At 42.8% G+C, this 25,866-nt stretch overlaps 1 protein-coding gene and 1 pseudogene across 2 annotated transcripts in view; one reads left to right on the plus strand and one right to left on the minus strand.

The window, feature by feature from the left end:
• SASH1 (SAM and SH3 domain containing 1) overlaps positions 1-25,866 on the plus strand; it is a 312,356-nt gene that overhangs the window by 47,909 nt on the left and 238,581 nt on the right. The gene's annotated exons all lie outside the window — the stretch shown is intronic.
• Positions 17,327-18,238, minus strand: LOC128585785 (60S ribosomal protein L5-like; annotated as a pseudogene). Its single transcript, XR_008380108.1, has one exon. The product of XR_008380108.1 is annotated as a 60S ribosomal protein L5-like (transcript).

Below are 25,866 nucleotides of genomic sequence, written 5' to 3' on the forward strand. Positions count from 1 at the left end.
ATGATGTCACAGCTCACAGCAACCTGAGACTCTTGGGCTCAAGCAATCCTCTTGCCTCACCTCCCAAGTAGCTGGGACTAGACGTGCTGCCACAATGCATGGCTAGCGTTTCTATTTTTAATAGAGATGAGGGCTTGCTCTTTCTTGCTCAGGCTGGTCTCAAACTCCTGAGCTTGACAGAGAGAGATTACAAGCTGTGTCTCAACATTCCTTTTCCAAGCCCACATTCCATCATCCAAGCAATCCATCAGCCTTGGCCTCCCAGGGGGCGAGGATTGAGTGTAAGCCACCACGCCCTGCTCTGAGGCTCTTTAACTTCTGAGGCAAGTTAGAGAGCTGGCATATAGTTCAAGATAACTGAAAAGTATTTTTTTTTTCTTTCAGAACATGTTAGTGATAGGAGATAGAGTGTTTTGGTTTTATTTTCAAGTTGAGAAAACAAGAAAGAAAGAATTAAGCTCGGATGCATCTGCTGGTCCCTGTATACGCACATACACACCCATACTCACATTTTATATTTTACCCCCCTCTCTTTCTTCATAGATCACCCATATCCTGGAAGGCTGGCAGAACAGTAGAATCAGAAACAAGAGCTAACAGGAATGCATAGCCATGAGAAAGCAGAATTGTTTTCATTAATATTTCTCTTACCAGCATTCAGTTCATGCATTTTCCCCTGGATGTTCTTTTTAAAAAGCTATTTCCATTAGAATTGTTTCTTTCCCTCAACTTCAGCCTAAAAACTTTAACGTAGTGGCTCGGTGCCCATAGCACCGTGGTTAGGCACCAGCCACCTACACCAAGGCCAGTGGGTTTGAAACCAGCCTGGGCCAGCAGAACAACAATGACAACTGCAAGAAAAAATAGCTGGGTGTTGTGGCGGGCACCTGTAGTCCCAGCTACTTAGGAGACTGAGATAATCTCAACGGAGTAGGGCACCAGCCCCAAATGCCAGAGGTGGTAAGTTCAAACCCAGACCTGGCCAAAAACAAAAAAAAGAGAGAGAGAATTGCTTAAGCCCAAGAGTTGTAGGTTGCTGTGAGCTGTGACACCATAACACTCTATCGAGGGTGACATAGTAAGAGTCTGTCTCAAAAAAAAAACCCCAAAACTTTAATGTAGTGGGATAACATTTACATGTATGCACTTTCCCATAAACAGTTGGCTTTTCTGGGTGTGAAAATTCCCTGTGATAGCGTCCGTGCCACTTCCGTGTGCGTGTCTGCTGTTTCACACATTCTTCCGTGAAGGAATTCATCGCTGGACGCTTAGATTCTTGATTCAGCTACTTCCCCTACTAGGAAGTAGTCAAGTAGAAAAAGCTTTCCAATCCCCCTAAATATTTGCAGATCTGATAGACATAAGGCAATAAAAGGATTATGCTGTAGTGAGAAAGAAAATATTTTAAGGAAGGGATTATCTTATCTCAACCATGGTCAAGGTCCATAATTTACTCGACATGCACAGAGGAATGATTTCGAACCTCCACAGTATTACGAATACTTTTTCAAGAAAAAATAAGTGTGTTCAAAACCAAATGATTTATAGATTTAGCGAAAAGTTTGCCTTGCTATTAGTGTTTACTAGTACCCAAAGAATACCACACACCTTACTATTCCATTCACTCATTTGCTAAACATTTATTGAATCCTTGCTATGCTACACATTTGTATTAAATGTTTGGAATGCAGGTGGCCCTTGCTCTCAAGGAGTTTACAGTCTAGTGGGAAGACAAATAAACAGTTCCAATAAAGTAATGCTGAAAATGAGAGCAGAAAGCCCAGGGCAGTTCAGTGGAGGGTTTGTCCCTGGAGACAGAATGTTTCTTTTAGCCTGTGTGGCAACATCATGGACTAACTGCACGGACTCAGAAACTTCAGCATAGACAGCCTCTCAGAGTAAACTCACATTGGCCAAGTATTTGCAGTAACAAACTAGAATGCCGATTGCTTATTATGTCCCGCAAAATATAACTGCCCACAGGGCGGGGCCCTTAAATCCAGTGGCCAACACTCGGTAAGCAGCCCGATTCTAATTGGGGAGCTCAATTCTAAATAAAAGGCTTCTCAGTAACCATGAAATAGAAGAAATTAATGTTCAATGAAGAAAGATTATAAGAAATTATAATGATGGCAGGCTAAGATAGACTGGTACCTCCATCTCCTAAAATGGACAAGCCTGACACTCTGATGGGAGAGGTGGAAGCTGCAGGCAGAAGCACCTTCTCCAGTGGACAGGGAGTTCCTCCCTGGGCGTAGCCAAATTTGGCCCATCCCAGCCCCTTATGAGAATGCCTTTAATAGTTGTCATCCAGCCCTGTTGGCTGGGCTGATACTCATCTGATGTAAACTTATGGCCAGATCATGGATGCCAAATCTGGTTTTGAGGGGGTCCTAAAGCTTGTAAAAGTTTGTGGAACCTCTTAAAGAAACAATAAACCTTTATTGTTTAACTAAAAAGTAAGTATGAAAGTATATATTTTTTTATATTTATTTGGAAAGTTCCCATGCATGCAAGGGCCCATTTATTTCATAGAAAAGCTCTCTTTGCAAACCAATTGTTAAATCGTGGAAATAATTTCATACCGCTGTAGCTGATCAAGCACAACTGCCCTGGCCATCCTGGACCTCCCTGAGAAGCTGTTGACTTTCCTAGATTCTACCAACTAAAGGATTAAAGCCTGGGGCTATACCATCTGTTCTGATCATGGTGACTGGTAACTATTTTTACTGGGTCTCTCTTTTTAAGGCACTCTGTGTGTGTCTCTGAGGTCATGCATTATGTATTGATTTTGCCATTTAACTCTCAATCCCTAATTTCAAGTTCTTGAGAGAAACCTCATGGTAACCCCTAAAAACTAATAAGTAACACAAGGCAGAAAGTACTTAAAATTCCTTTTACCGTCCTTCATATCGCCAAATAATGGAGCTGAGCGGAGGCCTTTATCTCTTTAAGAATTCTACCTTCTGGAATATTCCCACCAAGAACCCCTCAGGAAGAAGCCCCGTGACAGTGGTGATTATTAATATTCACAGCACAATTTTCCAGAAGAGAAAAGTCAGTAAAGGTGTTTTCCTATTTGCTTATTTGTTTTAATCCAACCACAAGTACAAAGCTTTCTCCAGGGTAAAGTTGACATATTAATAAAAGAAATCTCGGTGCCTATAGCTCAAGCAGCTAAAGTGCCAGCCACATACACCAGAGCTGGCGGGTTTGAATCCAGCTGGGGCCTGCCAAACAACAATGACAACTACAACCAAAAAATTGCCGGGCATTATGGCGGGCGCCCGAGAGTTGGAGGTTGCTGTGAGCTGTGATGCCATGGCATCACAGGATGACAGCTTGAGGCTCTGTCTCAAAATAAATAAATAAAAGAAGAAAAAAATAGGTGTTTGGTAAACAACAAACAGCAAACAATAATCATAGCCCTTTGGGGACATGAAATTTAGAGTTCGTGCCATAAGGGTACAGCCTTCAAAATTTTCTTCCTCCTGATTTAGATACTTTAGCGGGGCGGGGGTAGGGGGACATTGATCTCATGTGTTGTTTTTTTAAAAAAGCAATTACTATGTTTAACTATAGACCTTAATTTTTCCATAAATCCACCATCAGCTTAGTGTAATGTTACTCTTTGGAACATTTGCAACATTTTCAACTTCATCAAGTGGAAAAAAAACTAGTTTTTTTTTTTCACTTTATTTTTTTTTTTATTGTTAAATCATAGCTGTGTACATTAGTGCAATTAAGGGGTACAATGTGCTGGTTTCATATACAATCTGAAATATTCTCATCAAACTGTTCAATGTAGCCTTTGAAAGCAGTCCTTTTCCCTCAGAAGTCTCAGAAGGAGATTGACTTGGTGCTAAAGCATCTCCATGTGATTTGCGGCTGTGCATTTCCCAAGGGAAAAATATACAAAGGACATTGTGAGAACTCTGCTTCTTATTTAAGCTGCAAAGTGTTGATAGAACCATCTTCTTCCGACACTCAGTGACAACCCCTGGAGATGGCAAACGCAAATAAGCCGACATTGTGTTTTGCTGCATTCTGTCTTTGTAACTAATTTGTACAAAATCTACCATTAGGATTCAATATTTTACATACTAAGAAAACAACATAGCGTGTGGCTCATAGAAATTTAACAGTTTACCCAGGACAGGGCCTGGCTCACAGTGGATGACTGATGAATAGCTGATGAGTTGATGAATGAATGATTAAAAAGCAAGCCGTTAAAATGCCTTTCTCCCTAAGAGGCTCACATATTTTTTTTGTTTGTTTGAAGTTTTTGGCAGGGGCTGGGCCTGAACCCACCACCTCCAACATATGGGGGCCAGCACCCTACTCCTTTGAGCCACAGGTGCCACCTAGAGGTTCACATATACTTTTTTTTAATTTTTAATTTTTTTTACTTATTGTCTAGCAAAAAGCATACAGGTCCTTATAGCAGTGGATGGCGACTCTGCTAAATGGATAAATACCAGTCTAATTTCTCTGAGGAGAGGGTGCTCACCAGAATGAATGCTAACTGCAGAGACTGTAACTGTGAGTGTGTGAGTGTACGTGTGTGTGCGCATACACACACTTGGGCTAATAGGAGAGACCTATAGGAATTGGGGAGAGGTATTTCAGAGTGTCACAGGAGCGCATGTGTAAACAGTCCGTGCCATCTCAAGCCAGCCTTCAGTGCTTCTGGGCGACACTAAAGTATAATGGAAAAGCATAAACTTTGGGTCCAAAGATGGAGTACCCATCTGCCACTTGCCATCACTTGTCCTTGACCAAAAGCAGTGATATTAACCTTAACCAAAAGCAAAATTTGCCTTTCCGTGTTGTTACTAAGAAACTGAGGTAATGGGAGCAATCAGTCATTACACGCTGGGCACTGTTCTAGTACTTCACATACATTACCTGACTTAACCCTCATGAGAGCCGTATGAGACAAGGTTCACCCTCTGCAAATGAGGAAATCTGAGACAGACATGGGGTAAGGAATTGCCCAAAGTGTATCACCCAGGGTCCACACAGGGTTGATTCTCAATAGACAATATGACCAGTATTTGTTGACACAGTGCTAAGTGTTTGACATTCATCCTCTCTCTCTCTTTTTTTTTTTTTTTTTTTTGGAGACAGATTCTCACTCTGTCACATTGGATAGAGTGCTATGTCATCACAGCTCACAGCAACCTCAAACTCTTGGGTTCAAGAGTTTCTCTTGACTCAGCCTCCAGAGTAGCTGGAACTATAGGCACCTTCCACAAAGCCTGGCTTTTTTTAGTGGAAACAGGGTCTTGCTCTTGCTCAGGCTAGTCTCGAACATCTGAGTTCAAGCATTCTGCCTGCCTAGGCCTCCCAGACTGCCTCCATCCACTCTCTTATTTGATCCTTAGAAGAAACTTATGAGCTTAAAATGGTACCTGGAATATGGCAGGCATTTGAAAAACATTTGTTGAATGAGTGAATGAATCCTCGCTCTACAGAAGTATTAACTGAGAGTTAGGAAAGTTGATTGCACAAGGTCACAGAGCCAAAATATGAACCCTGTAAACTCAGCGCAGCACCTGTGCACTTAGAATTACCAGGCATTTATGGTCTCCCATCTCCCAGGGATCAAAGAGAAGAAAGGCCCAGGCGGGGAGCAGGGACATACCGGAATTCTCTCCAGCGGCCAAGGTGACCGTCTTCAGGGTTGTTCAGAAAACATGGAATCAGTCCTCTTTCCTTTCCCTTGTTTTGTCTTTTTCATCTCACTCCGGATATCTGTCTCAACCCCTAAGAAATCTTTGCTCTGCAACCTCCAATTTCTAATTCTGGCTAGCAGGGAGATAAATATTAGAAATCATACTCCAAGCTATCCATCATTTAGCTAAGACTTCTTAAGGGTTCTTAAGTAATCAGCTATTTGAGATTTTGGATTGTATTTGAGGGCACGGGGCTGTGATGAGAGAGTGAAGTACGCAATCCATTTTAATACACAATTCTCAGATGCTGCAAATAATAAGGCTCCGAAAACATGAGTCTTAAAAGAAAACCGTTTTTTTAAGAGAATGAAATGTTACTCCAAATATCATATATTGGCCTGTAAATGAACATTAATACTGAATTAGTTACCTTTTCATGCATTATTTCTATAATAGTGATAAGTGGACAGTGCTTCCAAAAACTATTTCTTTGATTTAGTGTTAGAAACCATAATGGGTCTTTGCTTCCAGCTTGGTGGGCTAATTATTAAATTCCATCGTTCTAAGTGTTTCAATAGCTTGGTGTGATTGAGCATGGATAAAAGCTAAAAATTTTTTCTTTTAAAAGGAAGAAAGAAAGGCTCATTACTAAATCCTAAACAGCTCAGTAACTTTGTGCCAGTCTCTGAAGGACATTTGTGCCTTGTTATGACAAGGAATTATTCATAATGTGTGCCTAGCATATAGATTGCATTCTTTATTTGAAACAATAAAAGAGTCATCCTTAGTAGCTGATGGAAATAAATAGGCAGGCAAAATTTAAAGGGAAGGGGGAAAAAAGACCAACCAGTAGGCCTCTATAATTGCTTGTCACTGTAACATCAAGTAGTTCATCCTTTTAGGAACGCATTACATGGCTAGGCCATTATGTTCTCTGGATGGGAAAAAAAATACAGTAATTCACAGAAAAGCAATGACAGGATTCTGCTGGTTTATCTACTAGTATTGACTAGACAGGGAATTATGGCTTGCAAACAAAGAGTGATTCTGTATTTGGAATTGTTTTGCTGCCTTTTTGCCCAATCAGAATTTTTCTCATTTAAAAAATATCAATACCCTTGAAAAATATCAAAGTGATGGCTGCTAGTTTGTCTTTTCTTTTAAATCTGACTGTAAGGGTACACGGTTTCCAGATTCTTGTCCAATTGCTTATTGAAACCTCTGCTGTTGCTGGGAGGAACTAGGGCAGAGATGCTGTGCTTTAGTGCCCCTTGCTGGTCAATCTGAAGAAAATCTGAGCGTTAGGATTGCAAGAACCCAGGCTTCAGCAAACAGAGCGGCACGTTCTATTCAGACGGGTAGGAAGCCAGACTGATTTGACACAAACATCTATAGCCAGGATTAAGCATCATTATAAGGATGAGATGATGTGTTTAGAAATGCACAGTATATTTTTAGAAAGGAAAAAGTACAGCAAGAGAAAAACTATGTGCTGAGTCTTAGCCTAACTTCAAAACAAATCCAGGTAGCTGCATTCTTATGAACACACCTTCATAAACTCTTTCTAGTCCCAAAGGATGATTGTGCTTTGACTGTGCCTCCAAAAATGTGTCCCGCCTCTCAAACCAAAGAGAACCAATAGATACCAAAAAATCCCTAGTGGAAATCTCAATTATAATTAAATTTTAAAACTCATGCAGAAACTTCTTACTACAAAGAAAGAAGAGCGTATCTACCTACACTAATGCATTAGATAATGATAAATTATATTAAATATTATAACCTGGTATGCTAACACCATAACAAGTGAGTTCTGATTATGGTGAATTTTCTTTTCTCTGTTTGCCATATTTTTTTTTTTTTTTTGTAGAGACAGAGTCTCACTTTATGGCCCTCGGTAGAGTGCCGTGGCCTCACACAGCTCACAGCAACCTCCAACTCCTGGGCTTAAGCGATTCTCTTGCCTCAGCCTCCCGAGTAGCTGGGACTACAGGCGCCCGCCACAATGCCCAGCTATTTTTTGGTTGCAGTTTGGCCAGGGCCGGGTTTGAACCCGCCACCCTCGGTATATAGGGCCGGCGCCTTACCTACTGAGCCACAGGCGCCTCCCTGTTTGTCATATTTTTTAGGATGCGACTATATGAGTTTTATAATTTAAAGACAATAGCCACAACATGGCTATATTGACAAACTTCCCATCAAACCTAATCAAATCTGAGGATTCTAAGCTGAGCCATCAGACCTAACACATCAATCCTATTTGGAGCACCATGAGAGCTGGGCTTAGAATTCCATTTCTTCTCCCACAAAGTACCCATCAAGAATTTGAGTTCACAAGATCTAGCTCAAAGAACTAGAAAAAGTCTACTCAGCCAGACTGAACTATACAGAGACATTTGGGGACCAACTCAGGTGGCAGCCTTTGCGCATGTGCAGGCCAACCTCAGGTGCTCAGCCTGCAAATAGATTCCTGCCAGAAGTGCTAGACAGAGAAGTTTCTTCGAAAACAAGAGGTGCTAGAGAAAGAAGGTTCTTCAAAAGGGCTTCAAGAAACCCAAAGTAACCAAAACAATCCTGAAAAAGAACAAAGCAAGAGAACTCACACTTCCCAATTTCAAAACTTTACAAAGCTGTATCTATCAGGACAGTGTGATACTGTTGTGACCACAGACATATTGATCAATGGAATAGAAATGAGAATTCAGAAATAAACTCTTAGATTTATGATCAATTTATTTTCCTAAAATGTGCCAAGATGATTCAATTGGGAAATGAATTGTCTTTTTGATAAATAATGCTAGGATAACTAAATGTTCTCATGCAAAAGAATGAAGTTAGACACTTACCTCAGACTATATAAAAAAAATTAACTCAAGACCTAAATGTCAAACAGCTATGGAACTTTAATATTAGAAGAAAACATATGAGTAAATCATATATCTCATAAGAAAACTATCTAGACTATATAAAGAATGATAACCACGCAATACTAAAATCAGTTGCCACCAGGTACAACAGCTCATGCCGTAGCTCCAGCTTCTTAGGAGGCTGAGGCAGGAGGAGGATTTGAGTGCAGGAATTTGAGGCTGTAGTGTGCCATGATGGCTCCTGTGACTAGCTACTGCACTCCAGGCTGGGCAGCATAACAAGACCTTTAAAAAAAATTAATAGTCAATTATAAAATGGGCAAAAGATCTCAATAGAGAATACATGAATAGCCAATAAGTACACAAAAACACGCTCAGTATCATTAGTTATTGGGAAAGCGTGACCACAATCACAGTGCAATGCCGTGGCGTCATCACTAGGATGGCTAGAATGAAAAAGACAGATAGCAACAAGCGTTACCCAGGATATGGAGAGGTTGCTGCCTTCATTCAGTGTTGGTGAGAGCGTAGAATGATGCAGCCACTTCAGGAAAAAGTTTGGCAGTTCCGGGCAGTGCCTTGGCTCAGTGGGTAGGGCGCTGGCCCCATATACCAAGGGTGGTGGGTTCAAACCCAGCCCCGGCCAAACTGCAACAACAACAACAAAAAAAAAAAGTTTGGCAGTTCCTCAGAAGTTATATACATAGAGTCCTCATATGATCTGGAAATTTCACTTCTAGATATACACGCAAGACAAATGAAGATTATATCTGCACAAACACTCACATCTGAATGTCCACAGCAGCATTATTCATAACAGCCAAAAGGACAGAACAATCTAAATACCCATCAAATGATGAATGGGTAAACAAAATGAGGGGTAAATGATGGGATCCATAGATGTTTGTTAAGTAAATGAATAGATGACTACTTGGTTTTCCTTTTTTTTTTTTTTTAAGAGATCATGTCTCACTATGCTGCCCAGGCTGGCCTTGAACTCAGGGTCTCAAACTATCCTTCTACTTCAGCTCAGAGTAGCTGGGACTACAGATGCACACCACCACTCTCAGCTTCCAATTTTTAACTTATTAGAATGCATGTAACTTCTCAGCTGTGTTACATTGAGCCACGTTCGAAAATAGCAAACTAAAAAATCCTAACTCACTGATTTTTCCAGAGTTGACATAATTCTCAATAATAAGAGTTTAACATTCATTGAACATTTCTGGACATCGCCCTGCGCTAAGCAATTTATATTCATCATCCATTCAGTCCCCACAATAAAGCCCCAAGCAGATATTTCTATTACCTTCACTTTTTTTTTTTTTGCAGTTTTTGGCCGGGGCTGTGTTTGAACCCACTACCTCCAGCATATGGGGCCGGCGCCCTACTCCTTTGAGCCACAGGCGCCTCCACTATTACCCTCACTTTATAGATGTGAAAACTGAGACACACAGAGGTTAAGGTGACTTGCCCAAAGTCACAGAGGAAGTATGATTCAAAGCTTCCTCAAACTCAGGCTGCAATGTCGTGAGATTACCTTACTTGAAAAGCACAAATTATTGCCTAAGCAGCCGCTTGCATTGAAGAGGGAGCCACACAGACAAGCCACACACAGAAAGGGTGCGTGGGTTTCCTCCCTTTGCTCGTAAATTTGGTCTGTAATCAATCCAAACCGGAAAGCCCTTTCAGACTGTTTTCACTGTCTACTGACTCAGAGCTTCCGCGATTTTCATTTTATCGCCTTTCCTACCCTGTATACACTGTAGCTGCACTTCACAGAGGTCTGCACAAAGGGAGAGCTCAATCCGAGTTGAATGCTTACCAGGATGGAACATTCTGACATTTCAGAACAAGCCGCTCAGCTTGAGGTGTTTCAAAAAGGCACGCATCAAATGTCCTGAAAGTTGTTATAAGCTCTCACGATGACCTCCATAAACAAAATGAAATGTTTGCTCACTCATGGCTACCATGTTCCAGTGCAACCAGCCCATTTTCTGTTCACCTCCATTACCTGGGCCATCAAAGATCTCATTGGCTGCGAGGACCCAGGGAGGAATGTTCATGCCCAGAGCGAGGACAATGCCTGTTCCAAGGACAGCTTGGAATCATTCAAGGCCAATGCCGACAATTAAGGAAGTTAAAACAGAACCAAAGTTAATCCTCACATTCAGGGCATTCAGCATGTCTAGGATTAAACCAAAATTCTATGAAGGGGCAAGGCAGCCAATGCCCACAGTGTAAACTGCACTCGGGCTTCAAACAAACTGCCTGGGCAGTGAGAGAGGGAAGCCAGATGTCTCTATTACACTGTTTTCAAAGCCAGGGCGCAATGCCCCCCACTGCCCTCCCATCTTTGCCAGTGCCTGTGAGTAGGTGAGCTACTCCTGGGAGAGGCCTGGTGAGTGGCAGTTGGTCCTTTGTGCATCCTGGTCTTTGCTGGTCCGTGGCCACTGCTTGTGTCGCTGCTGTGGCTGGACGTTCCCTGGGGCAGGGCTAGGCCTGTCCTGCTCATCATAGCACCCCTGCAGCCCAGCAAACACCTAATGTACTTAATGTACTTTCGCTCACTGCATAAGTGCAAAGGTCGATGGTGAAGAAGAAATGTCTGGCAAAAATACAGTGGGAATCGACTGCCTTGTCAGAGAGGAGACCTTGGATCCCAAGCCAGGTGCCCTTTAATCTAAGAGAGGACCCTGTCTTATCTGCTGGGGTGAGATTTCTATTGGGATGATCACCTCTTTCGAAGACTAAGGCACATTTCATCATTTGAACACCATTAAAACACCACAAAGCTTGGCCTTTTAAATGATTCTTTCCCTGTTTTCTATTTCTGAACAAAATAGTTTATTTAGGCCAGGCACCATTGCTCACGCCAGTAATCTTACAACTTTGGGAGGTCAAGGTGTGAAAATCACTTGAGGCCAGGAGTTATAGACAAGCCTCAGCAAAGACCCCCATCTCTGCAAAAAATAAAAAAATTCACTGGGTGTGGTGGCACACTTCCATAGTTCCAGCTACTTGGGACGCTGAGGCAGGAGGATCACTTGAGCCCAGGAGTTTGAGGTTGCTGTGAGCTGTGACACCACTGCCCTCTATCCTGGGGAACAGAAAAAATAGCATGTAAAAACCAACATTTTTCTTGCCCAGGTTAAAATATAATATGTATGTGTATTTGATATATAGAATATTTTGAAAATACTAAAAGAGATCAGAGGATACCATTTTCATAATGTTCCTTTCAATTTTTATGAAATTGAAGAGGCTTAATTTTACTATTATGAAATACTTGTAAAGGATCTCTATTTTTTTATTTTTTTTCTCAGTATAGCAGAGAAATTTAAGAACAAAGAGAAAATTTAGAGCACTTCCAGAGAGAGCTGGAAGCAGGTCCCTCTCATGAAAGAAAAGAGGTAAGGGAAGCCCAAGAATCTCTATTTTAAATCAAAATTATTTTTAAATGTCACTCAAATTATCATATTAATCGTCTTAGAGTTGACCCCAAAGGAATCATATGATACATTTTATATAGGAATAAAATAACAGGTTTTTTGTTTTTGTTTTTGTTTTTTTTTTTTAGAGACAGAGTCTCACTTTCTCGCCCTCAGTAGAGTGCCGTGGCATCACACAGCTCACAGCAACCTCCAACTCCTGGGTTTAGGCGATTCTCTTGCCTCAGCCTCCCAGGTAGCTGGGACTACAAGCGCCCGCCACAACGCCGGGCTATTTTTTTGTTGCAGTTTGGCAGGAGCCAGGTTTGAACCTGCCACCTTCGGTATATGAGGCGGCGCCCTACTCACTGAGCCACAGGCACCACCCCAAATAACAGTTTTTTATGTGCCTTGTTTTGAATCTACGTAGTGTTTGGTAAGCCTAAAAAGGCTTTTTTAATACTGATGTTTTTTCTAAGTTTTCTACCTTCAAGTTAAGAATGAGGAAGATTTCCACCTGGTACTTGACCACAGTTCCTGGTAAATCCCTAGTTAGAAAGTCAACCCTCCAGCCTCTGTATTCCATCCAAACTCAGGTTGTCATTGTAAGAATTCCGCCCAAGTCTTCCAGAGTCTTTCTATTGTTATCCATGGGGTTCCTTGTCCTTGCCTTCCTCCCACATACAAAACATGTGCCTTGGAGAAAAGAGAGGTGATGAGAATATTTCAAACACCAAACGCAAACGCACACAGGGCAACATATGTTAAGTGGAAGCCGAACAAGCTGTGAAAGCTAAACTTGGGAGGAAAGGAGGCTGGACAGATTTCACAGCCTTAGCAAAGGCTTCCTATTAAACAGATACAGGTGGCAGACGCAAATTGCCTGTCAAGAGATTCACTTCCTAACGAAGCCAGCCATGTAGAACAGCCATGTTCCTCGGCTGGCCCGGACCACGGCTGGCCCAGATCTTTGGGATCAGGGACTGACAGTCCTGAGTTCCCCAGCAGCAGCCACGTCCCTGCGGGGTAAGGAGTGACAGACGACAGGGCCGTTGCTCTAACTACCCCTTCATGCTGCTGGTGCCAAACCATCCATCAAAGTAGAAAAGGAAGGGGAGTGAGGAAAGGAGAGGGGAACAATCCGCGGAGAGGAAGTGGAAGGGCGCGCCTGTGCGCCGTCAGCACCTTTCTGTCGTCGGTGGTTAACAGAGGTAGGCAGCCAGCAAAAGGATGGAAAGACTGAAGGGCGCTGTGCCCTGGTCCCGCCATCCTCAGGTTCTTCCCCAGGGTGGTGCGCTCAGATGCCCAGAAAACACCGCACACTTCTCTGCACTCACACACAAACCACACACACATTTCCCAGAGTCTCATTTGTGTCCACTGCTGTGCTTAAAACTGAAATGACAACAGCGAGTCTGTGCTGTGACCACTGTGGTGACCTCTTTTGCCACCATTTAGCTCCTGTATGAGAAAAACATTTTCCTGGACAGCAAGGCAATATCACTCTCAAAGTCAAGATCAATTCTTAACTGCTCCCTCACGCTGAGAACCCGTTTTCCTCCTAAGCCACTCTTTTCTCCCCTTGACAGACTTCCGGAACTTTTCACTGAGGACACAGCAGGTGTGGTGCTATGGCAAGGGTGGCCCCTGGGGTGCATTTCCACACCCATTCTCAGCACCCAGGCTCCCTGTTGGCTGGGCAGCGCCAGCCAGACCACTCGGCTAACTGCAAGACTGCAGCTGCCAGTTTTAGGGAATATCTGGCCTTAAATCAGACTCAGATAGATCCCAGGAACCAATGAGCTCTTGTTGTCAAGAGCTCAATGAATGGAGGTTTCAAGTTTAAGGAGAAGGAAATGCTGGGTTGTAAATCCAGATAAACATTCAAAAACTAGAAAACCTCCATGAAGGCTTGGTGCAGTGGCTCACACCTGTAACCCTAGCACTCTGGGAGGCAAGTGAACTTGGAGTTCAAGACTAGCCTGAGCAAGAGCAAGACTCTACTAAAGATAGAAAAATACTAAAAGTAGAAAAACTAGCCAGGTGTGGGGGCACATGCCTGTTGTCCCAGCTACTCAGAAGATTGAGGCAAGAGGATCACTTGAGCCCAAGAGTTTGAAATTGATGTGAGCTATGATGCCATGGCACTCTACCCAGGTGACAGAGTAAGACTCTGTCCCAAAAAAACAAACAAAAAAGAAAACCACTGTGATGTTATAATTAGAGCCTCAGGGAGAGGTGATGGAGACTCAAATTTTGAGAGTTAATTTTGAAAGAGTTAGAAGATCAGAAACAGCAGCGATCCTTGCAGGATGCCTATGGGCAGACTCCTTGGCAGAATCATCCTTGACTCTCCTGGGGTACCTGGCACAGAAAAGTGCCCAAGAAAAATCTGATGAGTCAATGAAAGAATATGTAGTGACTGACGCCTTCCCCGAAACAGCAGAAGGTGGCAGGAGGGGGTTTGTGTTCTTAGGAGCGCCTGCACCTACCTTCTGAGGGCCCAGCCTCGTTGCATTCTTAAGCATGTTTTCTAAACTCACGTCCTGGGAAAGCAGAAGGCAGTTCTCAGGTTCACTGAGCTAGAACAGCATTTTGATACAAACAGACCTGGGCCCACTGAAAGAGTTAGGCACTTGGCAGGAACACCACCTTCAGTTCAGACAGAAAGCACATCTGTGCCTCATTGATAATGTAATAACCTGCATTACATTCTTGGCCAAAAACACCTGTGCACAGCCCGGAACGCCAGCCCAGGGCAACCATTCTGATAGGGGTGATATTAACAGCTCTCATTAAAACTGATGACTCTAGCAGTGCCCAGTGGTGCAGCTACAGCGAGGCGTCTGTCCACATTCCCATTACAAGGCCCTATTTGGGGAGTTTATAACTCAACCGTAGAAAGATGCTTTGCATTTTACTGAAACCTAAAAAGAAAACTGTCATGAGGCTGAGCTGCACATGGTGGCTCATGGCTGTAATTCTAGCACTTCAGAAGGCCAAGGCAGGAAGATTGCTTGAGGCCTGACCAACACAGAAAGACCCTGTCTCTGTAAAAAATGCAAAAATTAGCTAGGTAGCGTGGCACGCACATGTACTCCCAGCCACTTGGGAGGCTGAGGCAGGAGGACTGCTGGAGCCCAGGAGATTGAGGTTGCTGTGAGTCACAGCACTCTAGCCAGGATAATAGCAAGACCATCTCATTAAAAAAGAGAGAGAGTGTGAGGTCAGGCCTGGTGGCTCATGCCTGTAATCCTAGCACTCTGGGAGGCCCAAGCAGATGGATTGCCTGAGCTCACAGGTTCGAGACCAGCCTGAGTAAGAGGGAAACCCCATCTCTAAAAATAGCCAGGCATTGCAGTGGGCCCCTGTAGTCCCAGCTACTCAGGAGGCTGAGGCAAGAGGACCTCTTAAGCCCAAGAGTTTGAAGTTGCTATGAGCTAAAACGCATGACACTCAACCCCAGAATGACTGAGTGAAACTCTGTCTCAAAAAGAAAAAGAGAGAGAGAGAGAAAACTATCCTAAGGTAAAGAGAGTTTGGCTTTCAAAGCTATAAGAGTGGGCGGTGCCTGTGGCTCAGCGGTAGGGCGCTGGCCCCATATACTAAGGGTGGCAGGTTCAAACCCTGCACTGGCCAAACTGCAACAAAATAATAGCTAGGCATTGGTGGCAGGCACCTGTGGTACCAGCTACTGGGGAGGCTGAGGCAGGAGAATTGCCTAAGCCCAGGAACTGGAGGTTGCTGTGAGCTGTGTGACGCCACAGCACTCTACCGAGGGTGATAGAGTAAGACTCTGTCTCTACCAAAAAAAAAGCTGTAAGAGTGTGTCCATTCCCACCTGTGCTTGTCCAGCTTTATGTTATACAGAACATCATTGTTTTCCTGCCCCTTCCTGGACAGTGGAAATAGAAGACTTTGTAAAGACAGAAGATTCATTTGTGAACTAGTCCAGGGGACATTTGAATGTCTTATCTTTTCTGTACAGCAGGGATGCTAGGAATTCTACAGTGAGAAGTGACACTTGTATGGGGATCGTTCACCCTGGACGTGCATCTCTGCACTTGTTTACCATAACCTGTCTAAACAAGGATGCAAAGAATTCCTGTTACTCCACCCAGGACTTAATGAGGTGACATGTGGTTGGGCCTTGCTGATTTTCCACATGCCACCTTTCTCAAAAAGGAGACCTGAAGGCATGCATTTCACTGGCAGTGATTTTTTTTTAAAGGATTGTTATCTTTTATTTTGACACACCAAAAATAAAGTGTTGTGAAAAGCATTCCTGTCCTCAGCTGGGCAGGTTAAAACTTGCCATATCTGTATCTCCATCCCTATTGGCAATGGAGACTCCTCATCCAGTGAAGGATGAGGTTCATGGAGGATTGCCCTAAAAATATAAGCAAATGTTTTGGGGACTATGACAAGCGCTTGTGGCCCCAGCTACTTGGGAGGCTGAGGCAAGAGAATCGCTTTGAGCCCAAGAATTTGAGGTTGTTATGAGCTGTGTTGGTGTCTACCAAGGGAGACAAAGTATAACTCTGTCTCAAAAAAAAAATATATATATATATACATATATACACATATATATGCAGATTATAATTTCTGCTTTTTCTAACAAGTATAGCTCTTAGGTAAAAGAAGTTCATTATTATCTTTAACATCTGCCAATCCTTTCTCCAGGCACCACAGAAATTACATGGAAACTTGAATCAGATCATGCTGCTTCTCTGTTTAAAATTCTTTAGTGGTGTCTTATTGGATTTCAGATAAAATCCACACTTCCTCACCATTGCCCAGGAGCCTTCTTTCCCACCCCTCCGCATGCCAATCATACTTGACTTTTTCCAGTTTCTCAACTTGAGAAACCATTTTTCCCTGCCTCAGGGACTTTGCATTTATGAATCTCTTTCCCGAGGACGTTTTTCTTCCCATTCTCAGAATAGCTGGCTTCTCCACATTCTTCCAGCTTAAACTTCACCACCTCTGGCTACATGCCTTACTGAAATGGGGTCTCTTTTCTCAATAGTCTCCATCTCTTTACATAACCTCTCAGTTTGCAGAAGGAAAATAAAATTCCCACACCCAGTGACAGTTGTAGAAATTTGAGGGATCAAGAAATTTTTGTTCTTTTACATCTTTCTCCCTCTTCCTTAGTAGCATACAGTGGTACCAGGTTCTCCAGGCCGCTCGAACCTCTAGAATCCAGACTCCTTACTTGATTTACTTTAACTACTAAATACTGAAATAATAAAAAATAAGTTCAGCATTTTGGAAATCTTTCTTTTTTCTTTATGAATAAGTTTATTCTTTTAAATCAGGAAACACTCATATAAAATTGGTGTTTGGTTTAGCTTTCAGTGGCTTGCTCCTGAGATCTAAGGAAGCTTGCCTTCTTTTGAGCTCCCCGATCTTTCTTCTGGGCAAGGGACACTTTGGGATGGTTCCAGCTCTTCTTTTTAACTTCTCTCCTGGGCTTGTTCTCATAGCCTGGGTTATCTCGTATAGCCACATGAGCTTTCTTATACGTCTCCTCCATCATGTCTGGAGTCACGTTGTTCTTTATGTATTGCAAGGACTGATTTCTCTAAGCATCTTCATCTTCTTCCATTGGGTAACGCATATAATCCACAACATTCTGTCCCGTGATACACTTCTGCTATACTTCAGCATTCAATTCCTTGCTTTCAGAATCATAACCAGGGAATCATTTGGTACTGTGAGGGATAGACAAGCCTCCATCCACAGCTCCCTTCAGGGCTCCAAAAACTTTCTTGCCAGTGGTAGTCCTGGCAAGGCCTGCATCCAAATAGCATGTAAAAGCACCGGGCTGGCCATCAATGCTTTCCACATGGTATTCATCGCCAGTCACCTCCACTTGGCCTTCATAGATGTTGTCCATGCCAAACCTATTGAGAAGCCTGCGGGCCAGCAGCAGGCCAGTACTGTATACTGCAGCATAATTTGTCAGGCCAACCTTCACACCGTATTTTGGTAGTTCATGTGCATAAGCTGCTCAGACTATCATTTCCCCTTCTATATGGGCATAAGCAATCTGACAAATGATATCTCTGTTAGTCACACGAACTATCACTCTGTATTTGGGTGTGTTGTACTTATTTTTATCCTGTATCACCAAGCATTTCCGAGCATAGTAATCAGTTTTACCCTCTCGTCGTCTTCTAAATTTCACTTGGTATCTCTTAAAGTAGGCCTTATTCTTGACAACTTTAACAAACCCCATCCTGCAGAATAGAGACCCGCATCCACCAGCGTTTTGGAAATCTTAAAAAATTAGATATGAGAACATCCATTAATCCACCTTGGCCTGATTCATTCAGAACCTTAAAGCTTGTCCTGGATGTGAGTGGTTCAAGACCCCACCACTAATAAAAAGTATTTAGGACCTGGGCTCAAGCCTTCTGATGCCAGATTTAGGACTCAATCCAGTGCACAGTGACTGTCTCTGGCGTTAGTTAAGAATTAACCAATCATCATAAGGACACTTGTACTAGACTGTTTATTGCAGCTCAATTTACAATCACCAAAATGTGGAAACAGCCTAAATGCCCACCAACCCAGGAATGGATTAACAAGCTGTGGTATATGTATACCATGGAATACTATTCAGCCATTAAAAAAAAATGGAGACTTTACATCCTTCGTATTAACCTGGATGGACGTGGAAGACATTATTCTTAGTAAAGCATCACAAGAATGGAGACGCATGAATCCTATGTACTCAATTTTGATATGAGGACAATTAATGACAATTAAGGTTATGGGGGGGAAGCAGAAAGAGGGATGGAGGGAGGGGAGTGGGGCCTTGGTGTGTGTCACACTTTATGGGGGCAAGACATAACTGCAAGAGGGACTTTACCTAACAATTGCAATCAGTGTAACCTGGCTTATTGTACCCTCAATGAATCCCCAACAATAAAAAAAAAAAAGAATTAACCAATCATGATTCTCCAGTGGAACTTTTCAAGTGCTATGTAGTCATGCTTTTTAATGACCAGCTCTAGATGTTTCTTAAGAGAGCCATTTTTTTTTTTTTTTTTTTTTTTAAGAGAGACTAAGTCTTGCTCTTTCACCAGGCTGGAATGCAATGGCAAAACCATAACTCACTGGGCTCAAGCAGTCATCCCACCTCAGCCTCCAGAGTAGCTAGGGCTTTTTTTTTTTTTTTTTTTAGAGACAGGGCTCTCGCTATGTTGCCCAAGTTAGTCTTAAATTCTGGGCCTCGAGCAATTCTCCTGCTTTGGATTCCCAAAGACCTGATTATAGGTGTGAGGCACCACACCTGGAGAAAAAGATCCAATCTTCCTATAAGAAGTGATGATACAATTCAAGGAAGGTGAAATTGTCATTAAAGTTTACTATGAAATACTTTACCAAATATTGTCTTCTCTGCCACTGGCTAAAATTCAATTGACTGGAAGGAAAATAAAAGGAGGTTTAGATAAAATAAGAAGAATGTTTGCATAGGAATGTAACCTTAGGCAAGTTTCTTATTCTCTAAGCCTCAAATTCCTGATCTGCAGAATGGGGATAAGACCTACCCATGTAGACCTGAGATGATTAAGGTAATGTCTGCAAAGTGCTTAGCACAATGTGTACAAATTAGTCCATGTTACCTCCTGCTGTTCCTAGTACTAATACTACTAGTTTTAGTACATAATTCTGATTTACCAGAAGCTCTAGGCAAATGGGAGAGGTTTGAGGTTTTGTTTGTTTGTTTTCTTTCATTTATTGATTTGTTTATTTTTGAGACCAAGTCTCACTATGTCGCCCTCAGTAGAGTGCTGTAGCGTCACAGCTCTCAGCAACCTCAAACTCTTGGGCTTCAGCCATCCTCTTGCCTCAGCCTCCCAAGTAGCTGGGACTACAGGCACCTGCCACAACGCCCGGCTATTTTTTTGTTGCAGTTGTCATTGTTGTTTAGCTGGTCCAGGCTGGGTTCGAATACACCAGCGGTGCAAGTGGCCCATACCATAACCACTGTGTAATGGGCGCCACGCCTGTTTGTTTTCTTTTATTTTTTTAAATCTGTTTCAGTGTATTCCCTAGGTTTGATGTTTGTTTCCTTTTAAAGGAACACTGGAGCAGGGAGCAGTGGAGAGGCTAAGGTGGGAGGAACACTTGAGGAAGGGAGTTCAAGACCAACCTGATCAACATAGCAAGACCCCATCTTTACAAAAAAAAAATTTTTTTTTAACTAATTTAAATCAATAAAGGGATGCCGGGAAAGCTGGATAGCCAGTAGGAGCAGAGGAACCCTCAAAAGAACCTAAAGCCAACCTCACGAGTTCCAGAAGGAACTGCTTAGAGCAGCCCCCAATCAAACCACTTTACCTCTCCCAGCTTTAGTTTGCCTGTCTATAAAAGAAAGATAACATCACCTCTACCCCATTTCACCAGGTTGTCAAGGGTTCAAATGAAATGCATGTATGTGAAAGTACTTTGTATATCTTAATAGGAATGCTAGCTATTGCTTTCACATGTGTTATAGTCAACTGGCTGTTGTTTTAGTCAATTCAGTGGTTGTCAACACTGGCTGCACATTAGAATCATCTAGAACAGTCGCTCTCAGCCTTCCTAATGCTGGGGCCCTTTAATAAAGTTGAGAACCACTGATCTAGAAGCTTCAAAAAATCCCAGTGCTCAGGCCACACTCTAGACCCCAACTGTAATCTCTGCAGCGGGACCTAAGCTCAGTACTTTTTGTTGTTGTTGTTGTTTAAAGCTCCTTATGAGATCTTGATATCCTACCACAGTTAGGTCAAGAATAAAGTATTCCTAAAACCTGCTCAATGCTGAGTACCCCCGAGCCCCACTACTTACAGAATCGCCCTCCCAAGAGAAGGGGGCTGGGAGCCACTGGGAGTCAGGTTTCCGCCAAGCACCCTTAGCAGGCTCTTTTTGGCAAGCAATTATGAGAAACAATGTGTTGAATCATAGCCTGAGAGTTGGAAGGAATATTGTTTAAAGTCTTCACACTTGAATCATCTCAAAACCATGTGAAACTTTATGAATTCCATGAACGAAAGGCCGATGTGTGTCATCCCACTGTGCGAACGATACATTATACAACTGTTAGAGATTTCTCCTTGGGTAGGGAGTATCACCAGCCACTTTCTAGTTCAGGACATTTTGACTGATGGAAAAGATTTGCAACATTATGAAACTTTTCTGAATCAAACCATTTGGAAGGCCAAGCAATGCACAGAAAGAATTCTTTCAGTTAAGAAGACATGTTTGAATAGTGTGAAATAAAATAATAAATGGAACTTTTTAGTGCACACAGTAGGAACTGACGTCCATATGATATGGATACAACTAATTTTCACTTTTTTTCCCCCTAAAAGGATCTACTGCCTGGCTCTGTAACACAGTATCAGTTATAACTCATGGGAAAGTTAGGCAGATCAGGTTTAATGTAAATAACATGCAAATAAGCTACTGGGTCATAGAAAAGTGGAAATATAAAGGAAGGTGTCATCAACTACTGATATGCAAACTGCAAAACGCAGTTCAATTCTCTACACGGCAATGGACTTTTTTCCTTCTCCTCACTATTTGGAAAGCATCAGACTCTGCCAGAACCATTTGCTTATCAATCTCTGCTGAACTTTCAACCTTTGTCTTTGAAAAGTTAAGTCTCATGGAATCCTATCCCGTCTGTGGTCACATCCACCTGCCTGGCCCAGGTAGTCACCCTTAAAATGTTTCCTCCTTCTTAATTTCCTGCAAGGCTTCATCTCAGCTTTGTTTGGGCCATAAATACTGTCAATAGTTAGAAACTATATTTATGTCTGAGCTTTTTAAGAAGAAAAATAATGGAGGTTGATTTTAATAAATATGTAAGTTTGTAATATATGTGTTTCCTTCCTAATGGCCTGTGTAAGTGACTCACTTCTAAACTTTGTGAAACGGGGCATTTGGGAATAATGATGCAGGATTTAGTTTCAATTTGATCTGGAAACTCTGGCCACCTGTTCCATGTAATAAATGCTTATTTTAACGGACATTCACCATGCCCCTTCCTTGATATCTCTTTGAATTTTCAATAAGGTGCTTTAATAAAGAAAATCAAGGTCATATTTTTAGTTGCCTGGGCCAGGGGTGGGGTCTGGGGGCGGAGAGGCTACTACCTTTCCGTGGTATGAAATAACAATACATTTGCTTATATTTAGAAAAAGTTCTCAAAATTATGAAGAGGGTGTGTTATAAATGTCTAGAGTCCTGTTGATACCGGAATTTTGTCTTCAGTAGGTTCTTGGTCTCAGTGATTCGAAGAATGAATCCATGGACCACAGATCAGTGGTAAGACAGGATTTATTTACAGAAAAGAATACAAAGAAAAAAACACCAAAGCTCCTGGCAGAGAGAAAACCCAAGTCAGGGGAGAAAAGCTGTCTCTCTCTCTCTCTCTCTCTCCTTCTCTCTGTCTCTCTCTGGGCTCTTTGTCCAGGGGTATATATAGGTGCATAGGTTCCTTGTATATGAAGCCAGGAAATGAATGGATATAGTCCTTTCTACTGGGGCAAGGTGAAGGAGTGCATTAATGAATGAATACAGTCCCTTCCACTGGGGCAAGGTGAACGAACATATTAATGAATGGGCACAGTCCATTCACAGAATTGAGGCCTAGGAAACTTATATGAAATTGACCTAGGCATAGGAAATGGGGGTTCCCTGTTCAGTCATAAGTGCAAGGGGAAGGTGACACCAAGGTGCCGGTGTCTCCCCAGCAGTTGTCTGGCCCCTCTTGCTACTACAGCCTGGGGGGAGGTCCCCCTTGCCTACCCTCCAGCCTGCTGGTTCCTCTGCCGCTGCCACTGCAGCAACACCACCGAGGTGGAGGCGGTGGGTCCTCCAGTTCAGAGCTGACTGGGGCACCCCCTGTCCTGTATCACTATGTCCAGTAGAGATGCTACCAAGTCACAGAGCTGAGGTCTGACTTGTGGTACAGTGTACATGGTGTGTATCTCGAATAAGAACAGAGCCCTGGGCATTCCCGGTGTATGCCCCTCTTTAGGTTGTATACTTACTGTATTTTCCTATGCTTCGTTGAGTCATTTCAGTGTTAGATTGTGTTTGGATTAGGGCTTCCCCATGACCTCATCTTAATTTAATTATCTGTATAAAGACCCCCATCTCCAAATAAGGTGACATTTTGAGTTACTAGGGTAGCACTCCAACACGTGACTCTGGTAGATGAGGGACAATTCAACCCATAACACGAGTATTAGACATGATTTTTTTGAGACAGAGTCTCACTTTGTCACCCTCAGTAGAGTGCCATGATGTCATAGTTCACAGCAACCTCAAACTCTTGGACTTGAGCGATCTCCTTGCTTCAGCCTCCCAAGTAGTTGGGACTACAGGTGCCCACCACAACACCTGGCTTAGATTTATTTATTTATTTATTTATTTATTTTAGAGACAGGGTCTATCTCTTACTTGGGCTGGTCTAGAACTCCTGAGCTCAAGCAATCCATCAGCCTTGCCCTCCTAGAGTGCTAGGATTACAGGCTGAGCCACTACACTCAGCCTAGACATGATTCTTTTTAAAGAATGTTCATTTATTTTCAAATCATAGCTGAGAAATGAAAATAGGTTTACAGAAGGAAAACTTTACTGTGTTGGTGTTCTCCATCACAGGACTTCACTGAGAGAGCTGAGCTCTTTTCTGCAGGTGGGTGGATGAGTGGGTATCTCCCCTAATTGTGAGACAGAGCTTCTGCCAGGTTGTTATAGACCATTGCCTGCTCCACAGTGACGTCCGATATGTTCTGGACACTGACGCACACTGATGCTAGAGGCTTGGCTTCTGTGCACCTGAGAGCCCAACTGTAAAACAAAAGTTACACCCCATGCGGTGGAATTTCTCTTTTGGCTGTTGAAAGAGCAAGAAGATGGACAGAACAAAGCTTTCCTGATATAGGTGAGGAAACAGAGGCCTGGATTGGGGATGCATGGCCAACGTCCCAAGGCTAATTAGGAGCAGTCCTGGTTCTAGAACTTGGGCCTCCCAACTCATAAGCCATGCTCTTACACCAAACCACACCCTTCTCCATCCCACAGATCCCCCTCCTTACCCCCATCTATTAAAATTACCTACTGCTCACTGACAATATCTGGTTTTTCTTACCCTTTTTTTTTTGAGATACAGTCTCACTTTGTCACCTTTGGGAGAGTGCCATAGCATCATAGCTCACAGCAACCTCAAACTCCTGTGCATAAGCGATTCTCTTGCCTCAGCCTCCCAAGTAGCTGGGACTACAGGCACCCACCACAACACCCAGCTATTATTAGAGACGAGATCTCACCCTGGCTCAGGCTGGTCTCGAACCTGTGAGCTCAGGCAATCCACCCGCCTCAGCCTCCCAAATGCTGGGATTACAGGTGTGAGCAACCAAGCCTGGCCTTCTAATATATAAATATTAGACTATATATATATATATAGTTTGTTTGTCTTTGAGAGAGTCTTACCATGGGGCCCTCAGTAGAGTGCTGTGATATCACAGCTCACAGCAACCTCCAACTCTTCAGCTTAAGCCATTCTCTTGCCTCAGCCTCCCAAGAAGCTGGGACTACAACCAATGCCTGGCTATTTTTTGTCGCAGTTGTCATTGTTGCTTAGCTGGCCCTGGGCTGGGTTTGAACCCTCCACCCTTGGTATAAGTGGCTGGCACTGTAACCACTGTGCTACGGGCGCTAAGCCATAAAATATATTTTTAATAATACTATTTTCTGACTATTCACAGATGTTGCTTACCCCTAAACTTACCTAGGTTGGGGAAATGCCATGCACGTTAACTTTTAATATTTTAAAAGACTATATAAAACTTACTTCTTATTTTGTTAAAAGGAAGGGTTTATGTACATTTTTAAATATTTCCTACAAATATCTTCAAAATTAGTGTTTTCGCAATCTTTTCTTTGGGGCTTTAAATTGGGTTGAACTATATGAAGTCCCAGCTGGGCTTTTTTAGAGTTTAAAATGTGGCAGATGAGGCAGCTCTGCAAAGTGGCCTGCATGAGCACTAATTCTAGGATGTTAAACTGCCCGTGTTAAATGGATTTCTGGATATTTCTCTGTGGAAGTCTTGGAATAATCCTCCCTTCCTTTTTGTGAGCCAGGAAAACTCTGAACCAGAACAATTCAATTTCAATTTGTGGGAAAACTATACTCGAGGAGGCAGACACTGAGCGCGAAGGTAGTTTTCTTTGTAGGGGACAGGGGGATGGAGGAGCATTTTGATCACTGTTGTCTGTTACTGAAATATCTGAATTTCCATTTAAATGTTTGGGAGTATATGTATAGGCTTTGTTTCTGAAGAGGTTATTGCGAGCTTCATCTTACAGTCTGAGAACCCAAAAAGCAAACCATGCCTTTGTGTCATAGTTCCTGTGTGATATGTGAAGCATTTGGAAGGAGCCCCAGTGAGGCCTCAGGAAGCTGTTACTGCCTCTGGACTTATCGTCCTGAAGGCAATTTGTTTTAAAGTTGATAATCCCTAGGGCTACCAGAGTGTCCCACATCTGCCCTGAATTGAAAACAGATTCCCATTAAGAGCCTTACATCAGTGCTGCGGATCCAGGCCTCTGAGTCAGAGAGGAAGTCGGAGTCCAGCCGAACGTATGGCCCGATAGACTCACCAGCAGCTCTTCATGGAGGACCAAGACTGCGGGGTACGTAGGCTGTCCAGTTTTGAATTTTAAGACTTTGTGGGGGGGGGGGGTTGGTGTCATTCTGAAATTTAAGCAGGAATATTCAGGAACGGACTGTTGGAGGAAACAGGTACAAAGTAGTTGTCAAGCTCCGGGGATTTTTAGGGCTACAACAAATGACTTGATCAGAATTCTGACCGAGGGAGGCAG

The sequence above is a fragment of the Nycticebus coucang genome, chromosome 5, assembly GCF_027406575.1.
Source record: "Nycticebus coucang isolate mNycCou1 chromosome 5, mNycCou1.pri, whole genome shotgun sequence".
NCBI classification, from domain to species: Eukaryota; Metazoa; Chordata; class Mammalia; order Primates; family Lorisidae; genus Nycticebus; species Nycticebus coucang.